This window comes from Suncus etruscus, chromosome 1 (genome assembly GCF_024139225.1).
Source record: "Suncus etruscus isolate mSunEtr1 chromosome 1, mSunEtr1.pri.cur, whole genome shotgun sequence".
NCBI classification, from domain to species: Eukaryota; Metazoa; Chordata; class Mammalia; order Eulipotyphla; family Soricidae; genus Suncus; species Suncus etruscus.
This window is the reverse complement of record NC_064848.1, coordinates 152,383,757-152,405,249: the sequence shown is the minus strand read 5'-3', so window position 1 is coordinate 152,405,249 and position 21,493 is coordinate 152,383,757. Positions and strand designations below refer to the sequence as shown.

At 39.5% G+C, this 21,493-nt stretch overlaps 1 protein-coding gene across 1 annotated transcript in view; it reads left to right on the top strand.

Moving 5' to 3' along the window:
- The first annotated feature begins 5,683 nt into the window (after nucleotides 1-5,683).
- The window catches only part of TCAF1 (TRPM8 channel associated factor 1), a 68,068-nt gene continuing 52,258 nt past the window's right edge, over nucleotides 5,684-21,493 (top strand). The window contains exon 1 of the mRNA XM_049774311.1: nucleotides 5,684-5,788. The gene's annotated coding sequence lies outside the window, so the exon portion shown is untranslated. The remainder of the gene's footprint in view (nucleotides 5,789-21,493) is intronic.

Here is a 21,493-nt window from a genome sequence, read left to right as displayed (position 1 = left end):
CATGTACCTGATGCAGGATGGACCTGAGTTCAATCCCTGGCAACCCATATGGTCCTCCAAGCCAGAAGCAATTTCTGAATGCATAGCCAGGAGTAACCCCTGAACATGACAGGGTGAAGCCCAAAAATCAAAAAATAAACAACAACAAAAACTAGTTAATGTTCATAATATAAATAACAGTAAAAAGAATATTGTGGGATGGGCAGAACAATAGCTGGGCAAACCTGGGCAAATCTCTGCCATCTCATCTGGTCCTGTGAGCACCACCAGAAGTAATTTCTGAGTGAAGAGCCAAGAGTAACCCCTGAGCATCACTGGGTGTGGCCCAGAAATCAAGACAAACAGAAATATGGAATTTGAAACAATATATAAAATAATTGAATTTTTAAAATATGAACATACATAAATATATAGGTAAATATATAAATTAATAAGAATGTTAACTATGTTTCCTCAAATATTGAGATTATAAAATATGGTTGCAATTATTTTAGTCAATGATTTTTGTTATTTTCATATCTTTCTATAATTTGATAGTTTTTTAATCATAAAATAATATTATTTTACCACCACCCCCTGGCACAGGGAGCTGGTAGTATGGGATGCGCTTTGGGAACATTGGTGGAAGGAGGTCCACTGGTGGTGGGATTGATCCTGATACATTGTATGTCTGAAACCCTACTATAAAGAACTTTGTGAATCACAATGGTTGCAATAGAAATGTTTTAATATATTCAAGTCAAATATTAACAAAGCTCTATTTATGTTTCGATCTTACAAAACTAACAAATTCTAGTCTTAATCCTCTCAACCAAGTACCAGAAAAGAACATTGAGTTCCTATTTGGAGTTCAGAGGCATTTGACCTACAAATTTCAATTGGCATATCAGAAAAAAAATGTTTCATTTTTAAGCAAATATAAACCATGTTTCAGTGAATAATGTTGAGGAGTATTATTCTCTGAAGTGCCCTTAATATATGGATATGACACCAAATCTACAAAAATGGTTACAAAACTTAGAATTATTTACAAATGTGGTTGATTGACTCTTAAAGAACAAATATCTACTTTTTTCATTAATGGCCCCTTTGTGCCTGAGGAATTATTTTTGCAATCCTGAATATATAGAATAAGTATGCGAAGTAAATATTATTGATAAGAAATATTAATTGATAATGATATTATCAATATTATTAATTGATAATAAATCATATTTTGATCCCACATTCAGTTGTGATTCACAACATCCGTTTAAATCCCATTAAAGGAATAAGTGAAGAGGTGTGGAAGAAAATACAGAGAAAGAGAAAGCCACAGAGAGAGAGAGGTGAGCATAAAGACCTGTCCTGCAGAGGTAGATATATTTTCCTAAGGGCTTTGATACCAGACTCCACAGAAGAATTACATTCTGGCTCTCGAATTCTTCTTTCTGCTCAGGAAATGCCTGCTATCAATGGAGAGTCTTCAAGGGAAGGGCTTGGGGAGGTGGGGGCAAGTATAAGTGGTTTACTCAGTAACTAAACCAGCAATGACTAGCAGTAAAGCCATATGGAGGACACAAAGCTGAGCAATAAATTCCAAATATATATCCCAGGGCTGAGTAAGGGAAGAATTAGTCAGAAGTCTCCAAGGAAACTGAACCATAAAAGAAAGATGATAGGTGGGTAGTTAGGTGAGCAAAACACTCATTTACGTAAATATCATTTCCTTTGTTTTATTCAATCAACTTAGTTCTAACACTAAGTTTTTTCCTTTCCCATTGAGTTGACAGAAAAATCCACTGTAATTGTTGTCAAGATCCCAGCCAAACCCTCTGAGGTCTGACCATTTCATGGGTAGGAGCCATAGGTCAACACCATTAGTTAGACCTCTCCTGGGGCCCCACAGACCTCATTTTGCGAGCACTGCATTTTTCTCTATTATTTCTGATTTCTGATTTTCCTTTGTCTCTCTTTTCTTGCTTAGTCACTAAGCACAGTATAATGAATCTGCTGAATGGACTTGGTATCTTACCCTTTTAAGAAATGAGTATTACTCATTAATAAATGCATGTTTTGCTTAACTGCTTACCCATCTATTATCTCTATCCTGTTGTTAAGGACTGATATCTTCAGGATTCTATGCAAGATCATATCCATAACTTTCAGGAGATTTCAGGACCAAGAGAAATGTGAGGACCCTTGTCACCCATCAGGAAATAACATAAGAGAGCAACAGCAAATCATTTTCCAAGCTTTAGGTCTAAACCTCATGAATGTCCAATGATTATACACCCGACAATGAGAACTTTGAGACTCTGTCTTACAAATTGCAAAATACCTGTGACAGAGTTCTTGATCAACAAGAATTGTGGAAAGGAGGGAAAATGGAAAGCAGTACTAAATTTGGTATAAAGCTGAAAAAAGTTGCCTTGTCAAAGTTTCAAATGTTGGTCCAGGTTCAGGTCTCTTTATTTATAAACAAAGCTATAAATTTTATATAGCTGAGAGAATCTGTAAGGTGTGTGGGCCAAATCACCAAGCTGGGTTCAAAAACTGGCCAGTCTTTCCACTTATCCCTTTAACTCTCAATCAAGCCATGAGGAAAGAAAGATGGTTGGATTACAATAGCTTTGCTGGACCAGAGTGTTAGTAAAGAGAGTAAGAAATTCATCTTGCATACAGCAGACCTGGGTTCAATCTCCTGTATTCCATACAGTCCCCCAAGCCTGCCAGGAGTGATCCATGAGTGTAGGACCAGCAGCAAGCCCTGAGCAATGTTGGGTATGGCCTCCAAAAAACAAAAAATGAAAAATAAGTATCCTTTCCCTACTTCCCTGTTAAAGTCTTTTCTCTTGAAAAATGGAAATATGTAGGGGTACTTGTATATATGTATATATATTATATGTAGAAGTACTATGTACTTCTCTGAGGTATGACTAATAAACCAATTCATCACCTGGCTACAGAGGGATAGTTTCTGGTGCCAAAGTTTTTTGGGGAAAGTGAAATGAATAATATGTGCTGATGAGTGGGGTTCTGAAGGTACCTGTGGAGCAGATGGGTGTTTAGGGCTGGCAGACAGTGTTCCTAAAAGGCTCTGCATTCCTTGGCAGGAGCTGACTTTAACACTTCCTGCCAGGACAGCTGCATCTCTCTCCTGCCATATCCCTCCCCCTTACACAGGACAGGCAATGTGACCCAAGCCTGGCCGCCAATGCTTGGACCATACATATTCCCTAACTCCCATGGACTGTAGTTCTAGTTGTAAGCTAGAATTTGTTGTCCGACCTCCTTCTTTATGACCCTTATCATCACTATTTAGGGCACAGAAAAGGATCAGTAAGCAGGGAGAGAGTATGGTCTTGGTACCTTGCCTTGTGCTTCTACTTGAGAGCAGAATTCTTCAGGCCCCATCACAGGCCAATTCTGGGTGTCTGTATGTATACTGTGGGGAGTAGGTGGACACAAAATTGTGTGTGTGTGTGCGCGCGCGCGTACACGCGCGTGCTGTGTTTAGTGGATTTGAAGGTCTAAGGTATGTGTAAATGTGTGTGTATATTTGGGGCACAACAGCCGTGTGTGTGAGTGTGTGTGTGTGTGTGTGTGTTTCAAGGGCTTGAAGGACAAAAAGCCTAGGTGTGTGAGTCTATGTATATATTTGGGGAGGATTGAAGGACAAGGGTCCTGTGTGTGTGTGTGTGTGTGTGTGTGTGTGTGTATGTGTTCAGAGGGTTAGAAAACAAAGGGCCAGTATGAGTGTGTTAGAAAACAAGGGGCCAAGTGTGTGTGTGTGTGTGTGTATACTATGTGTTTATATTTGGAGGGTTAGAAGGACAAGAGGCTAGTTTAGGGGCACTAGAAAAACATGGGACCTCAGTATGGTGTGTAGCTGAGAGTGTGGGGCCAGAAGGACACAAGGCCAGTGTACCTTGGAGGCCCCTGCCCAGCATATAAGCACAGGCCTCCACCAGGGACTTTTGCCAGCAAAATCTCTGCCAAGTGAAGCTGGCTGTTCTGTTTTGCAGCTCCCCAAGGGGCCCAGCTGTTCTATATTGCAGCTCTCCTCCTACAGCTTGCGCCCCCACCCAGGACCTGCCCCTCCTTCTCTGATGTCACAGACATGCTCTTTGCAGCCTAGCTCTTGATCTTGGCTGGAAAGTCTGGCCTGTGTGAGAGCCTGGAGAGAAACAGAGACACAAGAATTCTGTTGCCCTCACTGGAAATTAAGCCCCTCAATGGCAAGTTATAATGTCCTAGTGCACACCCTCATAGTCATTACAATTCTAATAAACAGGACTCTTTTCAGAAGCCAAGGCTTTATTAATTTATCTACTTTTAATTTTCTACAATACAGATTAAAATTTTCAGGGGAGGCCCAGAGAGAAGATATGTAGAGAGAAGATAAAGAAAGCAAAACGGTTGAAGGGAAATGTACTTGAATAGGAGGGTGAGATTTAAAACTGAGAAGGGCTTCTGGGATCTATGCAGAAAAGAGACCACCAAACTTGGGCTGAAACTGGTGAAAGAAGAAGGCAGGAGCAACAGAGAAAAGGGCCAATAAAGATAGAGGCCTAAGTGATGACACTGTTGTTTGAAGGATGATATGCCACTGAGGCCAAAACACTTGTGTAAACTACTAATCTATAAAGCTAAACAGGAAGGAAAATGGAATCTCTCCTAAAGTTCATGAGGAATACAACAATTTTGCACCTTGATGCGCCCCCTGGCCTGGAGGCCTACTGATCAAAGAGATGCTAGAGACGTGTGGCTTCAGGCTACTAAGATTATATGCAGTAACGGGCAAGTCACACTAAACACCTGGAGTAGGTGCTGTGCAGGATGGGGCAGTGAGCTCAGAGCCAGGTTTTTCTCAACATGTTTCTTAGTCTCCCTCAAGCCCAACATCTGTCATCTGTTCTTATTTTATTTAATTACTGGAGCATTATTTGTGACTTCACCAAGATAAGGAACAATAGCCAAATGATGGACCTAAAAATGAATAGCCTAAATTCATTGACCTAAATAAATAGCCCTACCCCTGAGTGAATGAAGTGATATTCCTTTTGTTCTTATAAAAATATAATCATTCTTGGGGGCGGAGAGAGAGCACAGCGGCTAGGGCTCTTGCCTTGTACTTGGCCTGCCTACCTGGATTCAATCTTGAGCACCACATATGATCGCTCTAGCACCGCTAGGAGTGATTCCTGCGTGCAGAGCCAGGAGTAACCCGTTGGATATTGCCCTATGTGGCCCCAGAATTAAAAAGCAAAAACAAACACTATCGTACTCTCCATCCTTACCACTTTTGATCAACATCATTATCTAGGGCTCATCATTTAAGGATTGAGGGAATTAACTGCATATTGTTTTATATTGAAAGTATTATGTGTGCCACTCCCTTGTTCAGAAATGGCCTTCTAGATTTCTTTCTCAAGCACTGCGGTGCATGTATGCAGGCATGCATGCAGGCAAGCAGGGCTTGGTTCTCTAACCTGAATTTACAGCTGCAGCATCTCCGGCTGAAACTGACACAAAGCGGGGCCTACTGGTCCCCGGCTGAAGGCCTGGCCCCGCCCCCGCCGCTGCGGCAGCCAATAAGCTTCCGAGATGACCCCAGCACCGCCCCCGCCGCTGCGGCAGCCAATCAGCTCCTGAGAGGCCCCCGCCCCGCCACGACTATCTCCACTATCTCGGGTCCGGTCCCTGTTCCCCAGAGAAGCTTCTCCCCATTAGGAGCACTTGTTTCCCACTGGAGTCGGCCTCTCTGTCCCCTCGAAGCCGCGAGCAGGGAGGAGCTAGGAGCACGGTGAGTGGGGGCCTGCCGGGACCTGGCAGCGTCCCCGGATGGGGGGCGAAGAGAGGGCTAGGTGCCCGTGCCAGGGAAGGGCGTCTACCTGGGGGGGGGGAGGGTTAGTGGATTCGGGAGCTAGAGTATCCCCCACCCCTACCCAGGGGCTCCCGGTGACACTTGGGGGTTGGGGGGGGCCTGCTGATTAGCCCAATTTCCTTGAGGATTCACTGAAGCTCGGTCCCTGCATCTTCTCCCCGCTTTGTTATTCCGTCTGGCTCGTCCACCTACCTTTTAAATGTATTTATTTTTCTTATAAATAAACATAAATGCCAAGGCCATTCATATTTTAGCAGAAAAGAACCCGGAGGCTAGATCCTCTCTCTCTCTAGGGATGTGCTCATGATTTATTGGGGGGGAGGGTGTGTGGAGTCGGCTAACGTCCTCACAAGCTCAAGGGGCCCTAGGGTGTCTGTGAGGAGGCTGGACTTCCAGTGTGCTGGGTGTGGAGATTTGGGCCTGGCCAGGACATTTACTTTGGAATGTATTTGGCCTGAAGCCTAAGTACTGGATGAGAACTATCCTGCAAGGAACTATCCCTGAGCATTGCTGGCAGCTGTGTTAGGTCCTTCTACTTTGGAGCACCGAGGTCTAAAGTGCAGGAAAAAAAATTTTCCATGTCTCATCATTATGGGAACTTTTTGTCTAGGGAAATGCAAGTGTAACTAGACACGCGAGGTAGAACTTCGATTCGTCCATCCATCCATCCACTCCAACCACCCATCCATCTATCCACCCACACACTCACTCGTCCACCCACCCATCCATCCACCCATCCATCCATCCATCCATCCATCCATCCATCCATCCATCCACCTATCCACTCACTCATCCATCTATCCACCCACCACCCATCCATCAATCCATCCACCTATTCACTCATCCAATCACCATCCATTCATCTATCCAAACTTCCATCTATCTAGCCTTCCACCTATCCTCCTATCTGCTCACCCATCTACCCCACCCATCCATCCAGTCACCCAACTTTTCATCCATCCATCTATCCATGTATGCATGCATCCATCCATTCATCCATCCACCTATCCATCTATCCACCTATCTGCTCACCCATCCACCCACCTATCCACCCACCCACCCACCCACCCATCCAATCACCCACCCTTTCACTATCCACCCATCCACCTATCTATCCACTGCTCACCCATCATCCACCTATCCACCCACCCATCCATCCACCCACCCACCCACCCATCCATCCATCCATCCATCTATCCATCTATCCACCCACCCACCTACCCACCCACCCACCCATCCATCCATCCATCCATCCATCCATCCATCCATCCATCCATCCATCCATCCATCCATCCAACCATTTATCCATCTACCCACCCAACCACCCAAACACCCATCCTTTCACCGATCCATCTACCTATCCTCCTATCCGCTCACCTATCATCTACTATCCCACACACCCACTTATCCATCCATCCATCCATCTATCCATCCATCCATCCATCCATCCATCCATCCATCCATCCATCCATCCATCCATCCATCTATCCACCCATCCATCCAACCACCCATCCATTCATCTTCCCTTTCACCTATCCACCCACCCATTCATCCATTCACCCACTCTTTCTTTTTTATTTTTTTATTTTTATTTTTTTATTAATTTTTATAATATCTTTATTTAAACATCTTGATTACAAATATGATGTGATTAGGTTTCAGTCATGTAAAGAACACCCCCTTTTATTCACCCACTCTTTCACTTATCCACTCACCTATCCATTCCTCCACTCACCCTACCTTTTATGTCCTAAACTATGTGTCAAGTTGAACTTATTTTAATACCTTTACTATTTTGCTCTAGATTATTTTGTTATATTAATAAATATTTGAATGATAGCATACCATATATTTATTAATAACTTAGCAATGGTTGATTAAGAATAAAACATCTAAAAGGTATACAAAGAATAATTCTCCTTATGACTAGATCCAGAAGTAGAATGTTGCAGTATTTCAGAAAGACCCTAACAGTTCTAATCACATCCTTCTCATCCTGACAGAAACCTCTCTCCCTATTTCTGTATACCTCCTTGTCTTGCCTTGGCCATTTTTATGTGTCTTCTAAGAATATGTTATGTATTGGCTTTACATTTTTTGGCATATTCCAAAAACTTGTTATGCATTGGCTTTCTTTGTTTTTCACTTTCATATCTAAGGTGTTCTAATGTATGACTGGAACCTTTGATAGTATTTTTTTATTTTCACTGTGTATGTATGGTAAGAATCTGCTATGATTTATTCTGCTGCTGTAGACATTGGGTTGTTGCTAGTTTTGGAGATGTAGTAGTTATCTATTAGCATGTAACGAATAGCACCCCAACACTTAGCACCCAAAGGACAAAGGATTCCTGTCAACTAACAGTTTCTGTAGTCAGAAGTTCTGGGGCAGCTAGTTGGTGTTTGTCATTCAGTATCCTTCATCGGCAGTAAGCAAGATATTGACTGGAACTATAATTGGATGATAGTCTTCTCAGGGGATATAGAGGCTTCCAAGCCCATTTACATGACCTTTGAGGGGGGGTTATTGATTAGGTATAGTTTTGGTTTGGATTTTCTTTGGGGCCCACATCTAGAAGTGCTCCAGCTCTGCACTGAGGAATTACTCCTGGAGGTGCTCAGGGGACTATATGGGATGCCAGGGATTGAACCCAGGTCAGCCGCAGGAAAGGCAAGTAAGTGCTCTACCTGCTCTGTCCTCTGCCCTCTTAGGAGCCTTTGGCTGAACAGACTGATTCTTTGCCATATGGATCTTTTTACAATGTGGTAGCCAGAACAAAATGTACCATAGAGAAAAGGAAAAATAGGACTTTTTCTTTTAACAACCATGTCTCCAAAGTGACATTCCATTACTTTTGCTATCATCATAAAAAAGTATCATTCATTCCAGTCTACACTCAGTTGGAAGAGGTTACATGAGTTTGAATATCAGGGGTCAAGGATGATTGGGGACATTTTAAAGGCTTCCCACAACAAACAATATTAACAGGTGGTGTTAATATTAGAACAATTTTTGGACATGTCCCTGGTTCACAAGCACAGACCATTCCCGTGTGTACAATTACCAGACTATCCAATTTGTGTTAAACTTGATTGGACGTTTTTTCCCTCAAGCTGTTTGGAAAGTGCTGAGCCAGTTTTTATTCCTTGCAGAGACAGATGACAGCTCCTATTGCCTAACATACTTGTCATACACGGTCTTCTCAAATTTCATTTTTAGCCAGTCTGTTGGGCATGAAATAACATTCCTTTGTGATTTTAGTTAACTTTTCTCTGATAACTACTGAAGTGCACTATCTTTTCTTAGATCAATGAACTATTATTACACTGAAATTCTGCTTTCTCTCTTTCATTATTTTCTATTAGATATTCTATTTTTTCTTACTGACACATTACAAAGTTGTTTTTCTTGTTTGTTTTTTGTTTGTTTTGGGTCACACCTGGAGGCCACTCAAGGATAACTCCTAGCTCTGTGCTCAGAAATCGCCCCTGACAGGCATGGGGGGAGGCATATGGGATGCCAGAAATAACCACCGTCTGTTCTGGATCTGGCTGCATGCAAGGCAAATGCCCTACCTCTGTGCTATTTTTCTGGCCCCATTACTAAGTTGTCTTTTTTTTTTTTTTTAACATTCATTGTCAGTGGCATATAGTGCAAATACCTTCTTTCAATTAGGCTTAGCTTCCCCATCACTACCACCACCATACACACACCGTATATGTCTGTTTCTTAGCACAAGTAGTTTCAATTCAATTTACCAGCATTTATTTTTAACTTGTACTTTGGAGTAATTGTTTTTCTAAAGATTAATTTTATCTTATTTCTCTATATAAACTTCTTTAAACTAATTTTAAACACTAATTTTCTAAAGAGTAATTTAGCTTATTTTCCTATATAAACTTTTTTAAAACTAATTTTTAAGTTTATGTTTTTTTTTTACTTTTTGCTTTCTTTAAATTTGGGTTAGTTATTTACTAATCTCCTAAATTATATGCTTAGTTCATTCATTTTAAACTTTTCTTCCAAAACAAATTATTATTTTATAAACTGTGCCTTTATAGCTCACAAGTTTGATATGAATTTTTTTGTTATTAAAGTTTCTAAGCATTTATAGGGGCTGGAGTGATAGCACAGTGGTAGGGTGTTTGCCTTGCATTCTGCCGACCTGGGACAGGGCCGGGTTTGATCCCTGGCATCCTATATGGTTCCCCGAGTCTGCCAGGAGTGTTTCTGACCATAGAGCCAGGAGTAACCCCTGAGCACCGCTGGATGTGGCCCATAAACCAAAAAATATATATAGTTTTTAAGCATTTATAATTCCTACTTGGGTTTCTGAGTGGAGTCATGAATTTTTTTAGTACTGTGTACTTTTTTTGGGGGGGGCCACATCCATTTGATGCTCAGGGGTTACTCCTGGCTAAGTGCTCAGAAATTGCCCCTGGCTTGGGGGTACCATATGGGACGCCGGGGGATCAAACCTAGGTCCTTCCTTGGCTAGTGCTTGTAAGGCAGTCTCCTTACCTCTAGCGCCACCTCGCCAGCCCCAGTACTGTGTATTTTAATTTCTATTCACTCACCCAAAAATTATTTTATTATATATTGCAGTAAATGTTGTCCAATTTATAATGTAGTCAGAGAATATATGATTCCAGTTCCTTTAAAGCTAGCTTTATAATCTGTCTTGTTTTGGGTTTTGTTGTTGTTGTTTTGCTTTGGAGGGCATATCCAGAGGCACTCAGGGATTTCTTCTGACTTTGCACTCAGGAGTGTAGGGTTTGTGGGACCAAATGTAGTGTCAGGGATCAAACTCATATTAGCCATATGCAAGATGAGCATTCAACCCACCTACTATACTGTCATATGGCCTGGTCTGCTAAACTTATCAGTCTTTTCTCTTATGTTTTTGTTTTTCTTTCCCTATTTTACTACTGTTAGTTGGAGGTTAATATAGTTTAAGAATACTTTAGAGATTTTAACACTTTATTAAATTATCTGACACAAGTCATAACATTTATTGAGCTATAATTGACTAAAATGTGTCTGTGTATGTGTGTGATTTCTTTATCCTTTTATCATTTTCATAGACATTCAAATTCCTTCCCTCTCCTTTCTCCCTTTTGGTGGGACTGTTCCCAGTGTTTCGTCTAGTGTTATGGTATACTCAGCTCAGTGAGTGGTACTCAGGGGTCACCAGAACCACACCCAGAGCCACACCCTGGGCACAAGCATTACCCAGGATTGAACTCAGAGCAAGAGAGGCATGTGCTCTATTACTTAATATATTTCCCCTGTACCCCATCCTATCTTGATTACATGTGTAATGCTGCAACGGACATGGCAATGTAGCAACTTCCAGATACTGATTTTTTTTTTTTTTTTTTTTTTTTTGGTTTTTGGGTCACACCCGGCAGCGCCCAGGGGTTACTCCTGGCTCTACACTTAGAAATCGCTCCTGGCAGGCTAGGGGGACCATATGGGATGCCTAGATTTGAACCACTGTCCTTCTGCCTGCAAGGAAAATGCCCTACCTCCATGTTGTCTTTCCGGCCCTAACTGATTTTATTTTTAAAACATAACCTGAAGTAGAATCGCTGGATTCTATGATGCTTTTTTAAGAATTTTGAAGCAACTCTTGACCGTTTTCTATGATGACAACACTAACTCAATCACAGTTTTCTTTCCTCATATCTTCACCACTTGCATCTTTTGTCTTTTTTTAAACAGTCCTAACAGGTGTTTAGATATCCTATGATTTTTATTTGTATTTCCCCAATAACTAATTAGTCCGAGTATCATTTTATTTATCTACTGGCCAGTTTGTATCCTCTTTTTTTTTTGTATATTCTCTGGATTTTCTTTTTCTTTTGAGAAATCTTCAGTAAGACTTTTATTTTCAATTGTGTTATTTGTTTTCTTGCTATTGAGTTTCTTACAATAACGTTTTTATATTAAGCTTTTTTTTTTGTAATGGTTTTTATTTTTTTTTCAAACAGAAAAAGCCATTTTAATCACACATATACATTCATAGGACTTTAAACAAAATGTAATATAAAATATAAAAAAACCAAAACCCCACAACAAAAAAATTGCATTTACTTGTAAACTGCTTAACAGCTGGTGGGTTGGCTGACAGGGCTGCCCAAGAAAAGCAAAAGCAGATATAATGAGGTACATTTTCAATGAATGACCATCACAGATCATGTGAACTGCTCTACCAGCCCAGTCACCTGTTCCCCAATCTCGCCTCCTTAGAGACAAACCAGGGCAGTCCTCCCATGAATTGAGGGATCCTGAGGTGGGACTTATGATGAAGTCAGTCTTTGTGGTTCTAGAGGTTCTGTTACCTCAGTGTCATTTTAATCCATCTTCTGTGGTTGGTGATCTTGGTCTTTGCACTGAACCTAGGGTGTCACCTAGGATAGCGTCTTTCTTTGTGCTTAAGCTTTTATTTGAAGATATGAGTTGTAGATATCTTTCTCATATCATAGGTTGTCCCCTTCACTCTATTGCTTCCTTTGCTGTGTAGACACTTTTTCAGTTTGATGTATTTCTACTTGTTTGGTTTTGCTTGTTTTGCTTCTGCATTATGTGGACTTATCCAGTTTCTTCCCAAACCAATGTCAAGGAGTGTTTTTTCCTTCTAAGAACTTCACAGTTTCAGCTCCTTGATTATGATTATGTCTTTAATGCACTGATTTTTTTCACAGAAGATTGCTTTGTCTATTTAAGTTCTTTGGTTGTTACATTTGAATTTAAAGTTTGTTTATATTGTGAAAATGTTACCTGAATTTTGATACAGATGCATAATGTATATGCTTATGTATTATGCATTATGTATTATGCTTTGTGTTCACAGGTAGTATGAACATTTTTATCATTATTAGTTAATTCTTTCAATCCATAAGGACAGAATATCTTTACATTTGCCTTAAATTTATTATGTTGCTTTTTCATATTTTTTCACATGCTTAGTATTTTATATCATTTATTAAATCAAATATATTAAATAAGAATGTTAGAGTAGGCATCTTTGTCTACTCCCTGATCTGAGAATACCTTTTATTTTTGTTTTGTTTTGTTTTGTGGCCACACCCAGTGACTTACTCCTGGCTCTATGCTTAGGGAACACTCCTGATGGGCTCAGGGTGTCTTATGGGGTGCCATGGAGAATGTACCATGGCTATATGCAAGGCAAAAACCAATACATACCCACTGCATCTCTTCAGCCCACAAAGGAGTATCTTTTCATTTTTTACCATTGAGTAAAATGTTAGCTGTGGTCTGTGAACATTTCATATATTGATTTTATTATATTGAAATACATTCTTTTTATATTCAGTTTGTTGAGATTCTGTCATATCGGATGTTGCATTTTTCTGATTTTTATCTGCTGGAATAATAATATGATTTTTATATTTTATTTTATTAGTTGTGATATGTTGAAATTTCCTGACATTGAATAAATCCCACTTGAGCATGAATAATGACTCTCTAAATGTACTGTTGCATTTCATTTGTAAATATTTAATTGAACATTTTTGCACCATTTTTTTTTTTTTGGTTTTTGGGTCACGCCCGGCAGTGCTCAGGGGTTATTCCTGGCTCCAGGCTCAGAAATTGCTCCTGGCAGACACGGGGGACCATATGGGGTGCCGGGATTCGAACCAGTGACCTCCTGCATGAAAGGCAAATGCCTTACCTCCATGCTATCTCTCCGGCCCCTTTTTGCACCATTTTTTATCAGATATATCTGCCTGTTATTTTCTTATGTTGTCATCTATTTTTAGTATCAGGAATAGGGTAATATTTAAACAATGCAATAATTTGAAAATAATTTATCATCATTACCGCCATCTCATAGTTACCTTTTTCTTGTTTATTTTTCTCTTGTATTCTTCTATATCTCACATGATTTTATTTGAAAAGTTAAGATTAGTTTACATTACAGCTGATCATGTATCTAATTTTTCTTTGCTACCATTTTGTGTGTTAATTTAGGAATATTTCCTTAATTCTAAATAATCCTTTTTCATAATTCTTATTCTGTGTTGACAAGAAATTTTTTCAATATTTACTAATCTAAAACTGTCTTTATTTTGTCTTAACTTTAAAATGAATCATTTACTGCACACAGATTTTCAGGGTGACAGATTTTATCTAAATTTTTTCCTTTTTTTTTTTTTTTAAGAAAAAAAGACATTTCATTTGTGTTTTGGTTTCCATCATTATTTGAAAAGTTTGTTTTATTACCATTCTTTGAATAGGAAGTATCTTAGAACTCTCTTAGATTTTTATATTTCCTCTGAATTTGTTTTTGGCAGTTTGACTATGATATACTTTGATATCATTTTTTTTTTGGTATTATCTTACTTGGTAATGTATATTTATGTCTAAATGTTGATGCTTCTTTAACCTAGTTCAGGGAATTTTCAGTTACTAATTATTAATATGCTTCTTTTGTTTCTCCTTTTCTGGGATTCTGAACTTACATGTCATAACCATGTTTTACATCCATTATCTTTCTATACTTTTTGAGCATCATGTTTCTCAAATGACAAATGTAAATGACAGTGCATTTCCATCAAATATGCTATTGAAGCTAAAGATTGAATTCCTAAATTTCAATCATTGTTTTAATTCCATGATTCCATTTTCACACTTATGATACATTTTTCCTATACAGCAATCCTCCAAATTTATTTCTCCTATATTTGAACTTACTGCTAATTGATGTTTTGTTTTTGAGGATTTTTGTTTGTTTGTTTGTTTTGGGGCCACATTCAGCAGTGCTTAGGGGTTACTCCTGGCTCTGTGCTCAGAAATAACTCCTGGCAGGCTCAGAGGACCATATGCGACACCTGGAATCTAACCCGGGTTTGTCTTAGGTTGGCCGCATGCAAGGCAAATACCCTACTGTTGTGCTATCACTCCTACCCACTATAGAAATTAAATATATGAATTACCCATGGAGTCTATTGCTATTACTCTTGACAACATAAACCTGAGTTTTAATCTCTAAAGTTTAATTGAATGTAGTACATCACAAATGAAAAGTGACTGGGAAGTTTTTTTGACTGATAATTGTGAGGGGAGTGAGGAATAAAGCTTTGGAAGATTAGGTTTTGTTGATTTGGAGGTTTTTGTTTATTTGGAGGTTCATGCCTGACAGTACTCAGAAGCTACTCCTAGTTCCATGGTGATTACTTTTGGTAGATGAGATGAGGAGATGAGGCAGTGCCCCATGCCTGGGCCTCCAATAGGCAAAACATATGACTCAAACCAATGAGCTACCTCACTGACCCTCAAAGGTTAGTTTTAAACTGCCTTTGAAATAGTCGTTTTTCTGTTTGATTTTTCTTTGATCCAATAGCATAGACCTTTCCTCTTTATCAATATTATGCATCTCTATTGCTTTTCTCCTGTTTCAACCGAATGTAAAGTGTGTTCATAATAATCATTTGTTTTGGATAAGACTTGGCTTCTCGCCTCCAGCCCTCAAACCCCTAAAAGAACTGCTATTGAAAGGATCACTCAGTTCTTTAGTTCTTTAGCCACTCTTGTCTGCAAGTTTGAGAGTCTCTGCCTATACATACATGGCATAGGCCTCAATCTTCAATGTAAGGGGAATTTGTGTATAGATTTTTAGATTGACCTCTTGGAAATTTTTTTGTATGTGTTTTGTTTTTGATTTTAGGTGACACTCAGAGTACACTCGAGGCTACTCCTGGCTATGTGCTCAGAAATCACTCCTGGCAGGCTTGGGGGGGAACCATGTGGTATGTCAAGAATCAAACCTGGGTCTGCTTGCTACCTGCTGTGCTATTGATCTGACCCTCTTAGAAATTTCTTAATTAAAATTAAAATTCTTAATTAAATTTTTTACCCTTTCAATTCCAATTGATTTGCTAATCCTGAACTCCACTACTACTAATAATAGCTTTTGGCTTAACCTCAGTAAACTGGAAAATGCCCTAAAAGGTAAAAACTATAAAGAAAGAGTTCATGTCCTTTGAGGAAAGAAAAACAAATAATGGTCTTCATTGTCTTTAGTCACCTATTTTTTTCTCAACTTTGCCATTTAGTTTTAATATCCTAGAGTATTTAGTATTATATTAAATTTTGATATACATTTCCTTTGAAGCAGATATTTTGGTAATAAATTCTCATATTTGTAGGTCTGAAAGTAGCATTTTAAGCTGTTTTATTAGAAGAGTGGGTGCCAGGTGGCACTAGAAGTGAAAATAGGGGGGGCAAGTTCTATTGTAGACTTTAGATCTATTATAGATGGTGCTACTTTGATTATTTCAACAGCTCAACTGCTGACATAAGGATGCTTTTATCATTTGGGGGTGGAGTGGGGAGAAGTGTAGCTTGAGCCACAACCAGCAGTGCTCAGGGTTCACTCCTGGGTCTGTGCTCAGAGATCACTTCTTGTAGGCTCAGGGACTCATCTAGTATGCAGGGGAATGAACCTGGGTCAACCATTTGCAGGCAAGCACTCTACCCATGGTACTATCTATCACTCTGACCTCCAAGCATGAATTTCTGCTAGTCTCTATAACTGAAAGCAGCATTCCTGCATAGTCTCATTTTTTTTCATTTGAAAATTATTTTTTGACATTTAAAATATATAAGTAAAAAATCTAAGGATGAGACTGTGGTTGTATGCATCCCTGCCATGTGAGAGGTCCCAAATTTGATTCCTATCGGTGCTTACCCAGCAACACCAGCTATGGACCTGGTCACCTCCCAAATTACCATGTCTCAACTACCTGGATCTGAGTATAACTGGGAGTAATCTGAGTATTACTACTGAGTATTATTAATAATGAGGGAAATAGTCCTACTGGTCAACCTTCCCCACCTCTTTAGATCACCAAATATGTTATTTTTTCATGATAAAGAAGTAAAAAGATAAAAAGGGATCATACATTTTTCACTAAAGATAACTATAAAGAACTTTAGGATATGACAAGAATTGTATACTGTTTGAAGTATGAGTTTTTAGTAAATTGATCTTTCATTCTTATGTTTCTGAATAGTTATAGAAGTAGATCAAAAGTTATTTAAGACTTCAAAGCAGTTTCTGTTACTTAGGGCAGAAACTATAAAGAGAAACTCCAGGGGAAGTAGAAATAAGGAAGGAATTAGGATTTAAAATTAGCAGTGATAGAAGAAAGTGGGCACTCTGGTTGTGGATGTGATGTTGGTATGATGTATGCATGAAAAATTAATTAAACCATGTTGTAAATACTGGTACCTCAGTAAAAAAAAGGTAAATAAGAATAAATAACATTAAATTATGTAGCATTAAATTAATGTAGCATTTGAGACAAAAAACATAGTGCTAGCCGAAATTTGGTGCAATGTAAAAATAGAGCAACATATTTAGGGAGAGGAAATTAAAAGAGCATTTAAAAAAAGAAATGAAAACTTAAAGAAAATTGTGATCTTGGAGGAATGTAGGCCACACCCCAGGGTACTTATAGGCTATTCCTGGTTCTGTGCTTAGGAAATCATGATCCTATGCTGGGAATCTAAACTAGGGGTCAGCTACAGATAAGGCAAACACCTTACTTCTTGTATTGGTTTTCCATCTGGGAAATCGAGACTTTGTCTTCTATATGGAGGTATGATGCTAGGATAATCTCACCCCCCACATTTATCTACCTTATCAACCCATGCATGTATCAACAGAAACACTTGGTTGTGAACACATAGAGTGCATAATAGTCGAAAGAATAAAACACTGCTCTTGATCTATGCTTATTCTGGTTTGGGGAATTGTAACGAAACTCTCAAGTTAAGTGATTGAAGAGATAAGTACTGTAGATAGGGCCCTTGCTTTACAGGAGATTGACCAGGACCAGATCTCAGGCATCCCATAGAACCATTCCTGCCCCCACTCCACCCCCTACCAGCAACCGAGAATTGCCAGGTGTGCCCCCACCCCAAAAGACAAAGCTCACTTAAAATCCAAGACATGGTAAAATTGTGACATAGTTCCCTTAGCACAGAATCCACATTCCAGTAAAATCCCAGTCTGGTAACTGATTATGAGTGGAGAGTCCGGAGTAATCCCTGATCATTGCTGGGTGTGAACTTTAAACAAAAAACAAGGACAACAAAAAGGCACGCAGATAGGGGCTGATTGGGGGGGTGTGCGAAGGGGGAGATGGGAGGACAACTAGGACAGTGGTGGCAGGAAATGTTCATAGGGGAATGGTGGTGTGTGTTGTAAAACTGAAACAGTCATGAACAACTTTGTAATTACAATGTTTAAATAAAAGGCAAATAAATAAAATAAAAGGCAAACAGGCAAGTATTAGATAACATGCCTCATCAAAACAATAAGTCAAAAGTAGGACCAAAATTTAGGAAACTTGATAGTTAACAGTATTGGAAACCGTGTTAAAATTAAAAAGAAAATTGTTAAAAAAAAAAGTCACGCATTGGAGAAGTCATAATTATGGAGGAAAAACTCCCAACTGTTTGAGCAGAAAAATTTTATCCTTTTTTAGTGAATTAAATCTATTTTTACCATGAAATAATAATACAACTATTAAAATGTTAATGAAGTGTATGGTGGTAGAGAAAATACCAAGCAAGCCTTTCCTTTCTGAATTAGTTGAATATGTCTTCCATTCTAGTTTATGTTTTATAACTATTCAGACATATTGTAAGCGTTTTTCATACAATCACAAACTCCCAGTCATAGGACTAGGTTGAATGCCTGTTAAAAAAGAATGAATGAAAGCACTTGCCTTGCACATGGAGAATCTAAGTTTGATCCTTGGCATCACACAGTCCCATGAGCACTGTCATAAGTTAAGCCTGAGCTGCTCTAGGTGTGTCCCAACCTCCCATATATATATATATATATATATATATATATATATATATATATATAGTTATATATAATAATATCTTATAAAATGTATATGAGCATAAATGTTTATTTTATATAAATATAAAAAGTATATGTAAAATGCATATATAAATATATATTTATATACAAATATATATAATATATAAATGTAGTCTAACTTGAAGAATTATATATTTATTTATATATATAAAAATGTAAAGTTTGACTTGAATTAACTCATCTGTGCAATAGTTGTGTATCACATTGGATTAAGAAAACTGTTGAACCCTGCCCGGTGTCCCATGTGGCCTCCCGAGCCTGCCAGGAGCTATTTCTCAGCAGACAGCCAGGAGTAACCCCTGATCACCGCCGGGTGTGGCCCAAAAACCAAAAAAAAAAAAAAAAAGAAAGAAAAAAAGAAAAAGAAAACTGTTACTATCAACCTTTTCTTTTTCTTTTTTAATATTATCTTTATTTAAGCACCTTGAATATTAACATGATTGTAGTTGGGTTTCAGTCATAAAAAAGAACACTCCCCTTCACCTGTGTAACATTCCCATCACCAATGTCCCCAATCTCCCTCCCCATCACCCTCCCCAGCCCCAGCTGTATTCAAGATTGACATTCTACTTCTCTCACTCATTTGTTTTCCTAACACATTCCTAGCCAGAAAGTTTACATCCAGGATTTGAGATCTAGGCCCCTTGGCTGCAACTGGCCTGCTGGGCCTCTGTGTTTTGAGAGCGGGTCCCCTCACTCAGCCTCCACCCCAGGCCCCTGCAACTGCCAATCAGCTCCCCGCGCACAGCTCCGTGGTTCCACTCCTATCTGCTGCTGCATCTCTCACCAGCTCCAGAGGCACTCAAGCACCTCCCAGCATCGCCTCCCCCAATTTTCAAGTCCCCAGGCTATGGCCCAGGCTCTTTGTTTATCTCTGCAGAGTGGAGGAGTCCCTACCCCCTCCTAAGTAGCTGGTGTGGACAAAGGGCGAATCTGGTCCAGAGATGGTTTTGGAAAGCCAAAGTTGACTGGGGCCAGCAATCCTGCAGCGGAATGGGAGGGCCTGCTGTATCCCAAGAAGGAGCCTTCAGGAAGGCTGCAAAAATAATGTGGGGTTTGGGGCCAAAGGAATCCAAGCCAACAGAGGCAGAGGTCTCAAAGGTCTTCCTTTCCCAGTGTTCCTTCCCTTCTGCATGCCTGTCTCAGCCTTTACCCCACTCTCGGCTCTTCCCTGTTGCGTTTCCTCCCTCTCAAGGAACCTAACTTAGTCTCAGAAGTCTGCTATCTCCTAGACATTTTCTGGTCCTTGAAGACGTGTTTCAGGACCGAGTAGTTCAAACTACATACAAAAGGGAACAGGTTCATTTCTCAGTGTTATTTTAATCTCCTTTGCTTCATCTTTCTCTGACCCTCTCTTATCTGTGTGTGATTGTGTTCTAAGAAGTAACGCATGACACATAAACTCTCACCCTTATTCTCAGAGGTAAACTAGGTTGTACTCTTCCTGTGTGTGTGTGTGTGTGTATATATATATATATATATATATATATATATATACTATAACTAATAATTAACATACATGCAACACATGTTTCGAATTGTATTTGTGTGTGTACAACATGGTATCATACTTTCTAACTGTTTTATTCCTGCCATTTCACACCGTAGCAGAAAACCCTGAGCCCTAGAGAAGATCAAGGACCCTTCAGTGGTCCTTGAAGGGTCCTGGGTTTAGGTTTTGCTTCCCTTCTCCAAATCTCCTCTGTGGGGTCCCTACCCTGAACTCAATACCCATGTATCCCACTCAGGATTGAGAGGGGAGAAAAGAGTCTGAAGTGAGATGGGGAAAATAAATAAGCTGTGTTGTATTTGGACCCAAACCAGAGTCAAAACTAAAAAGGCATCTAATTTTTCCAAACTCGAATTATTGAGTCTTAGAGGAGCCTAAATATTTATTTTGTTCAACAAGTTTTGTTCAATAAAGTTATTTTGTTCAATAAAGTTTTACTGTGTCCCAGACATTGATCTAAGACTTTACGTGGATTGACTTCCCCTGGGATAAATATGTAATACAGGTTCTCATTTTATCCTCCCCATTTTACAGGTAATAAGACAGACACAGAGAGGTTTTAGGTAAGGTTTTCAGAGTAACTCAGCCCATATCATAGAGTGTAGCCTAGATCTGAATCTAGGCCCTCTGGTGACAGTCAGATCCAAACTGTCACCAGAGGGCCTAGAAATGGACAGTCTGAGATCCAAACTACTATCCTTGGAAATGGACCACACTTGTAGGAAGGACCATGGCATTCCACCGTAGAAGGAACTGCTGTCAACTGGTTATCAGGAAGAAATAGAGGAAAGAAATAAGCCTTGGGGTGGACACTGAAGGAAGGATAAACTTTATAGTTAGCCCTGATTTGTTCATAACACATTCTTATGAGCCTGAGCTCTTAGAGCCTGAGCGATAGCACAGTGAGGTACTCTTGCCTTGCACGCAGACGACTCAGGTTCCATCCCTGGGATCCCATAGGGTCCCTAAGCCCTCCAGGAGTGATTCCCGAGTGTAGAGCTGGGTGTGGCCCCAAATCAATAAAGTAACAAATAATATTGCAGAGCACTATAAAAAGTTGTCTCCCGCCACTATTCCTCAGGATAAACTTATTTCCACCGAACGGTACTCTTTAACCTAATGCAACAATTCCTGCAATTTGTATTTCCCGTGAACAATATATGCACGTCCCGCCCCCAGGGACTC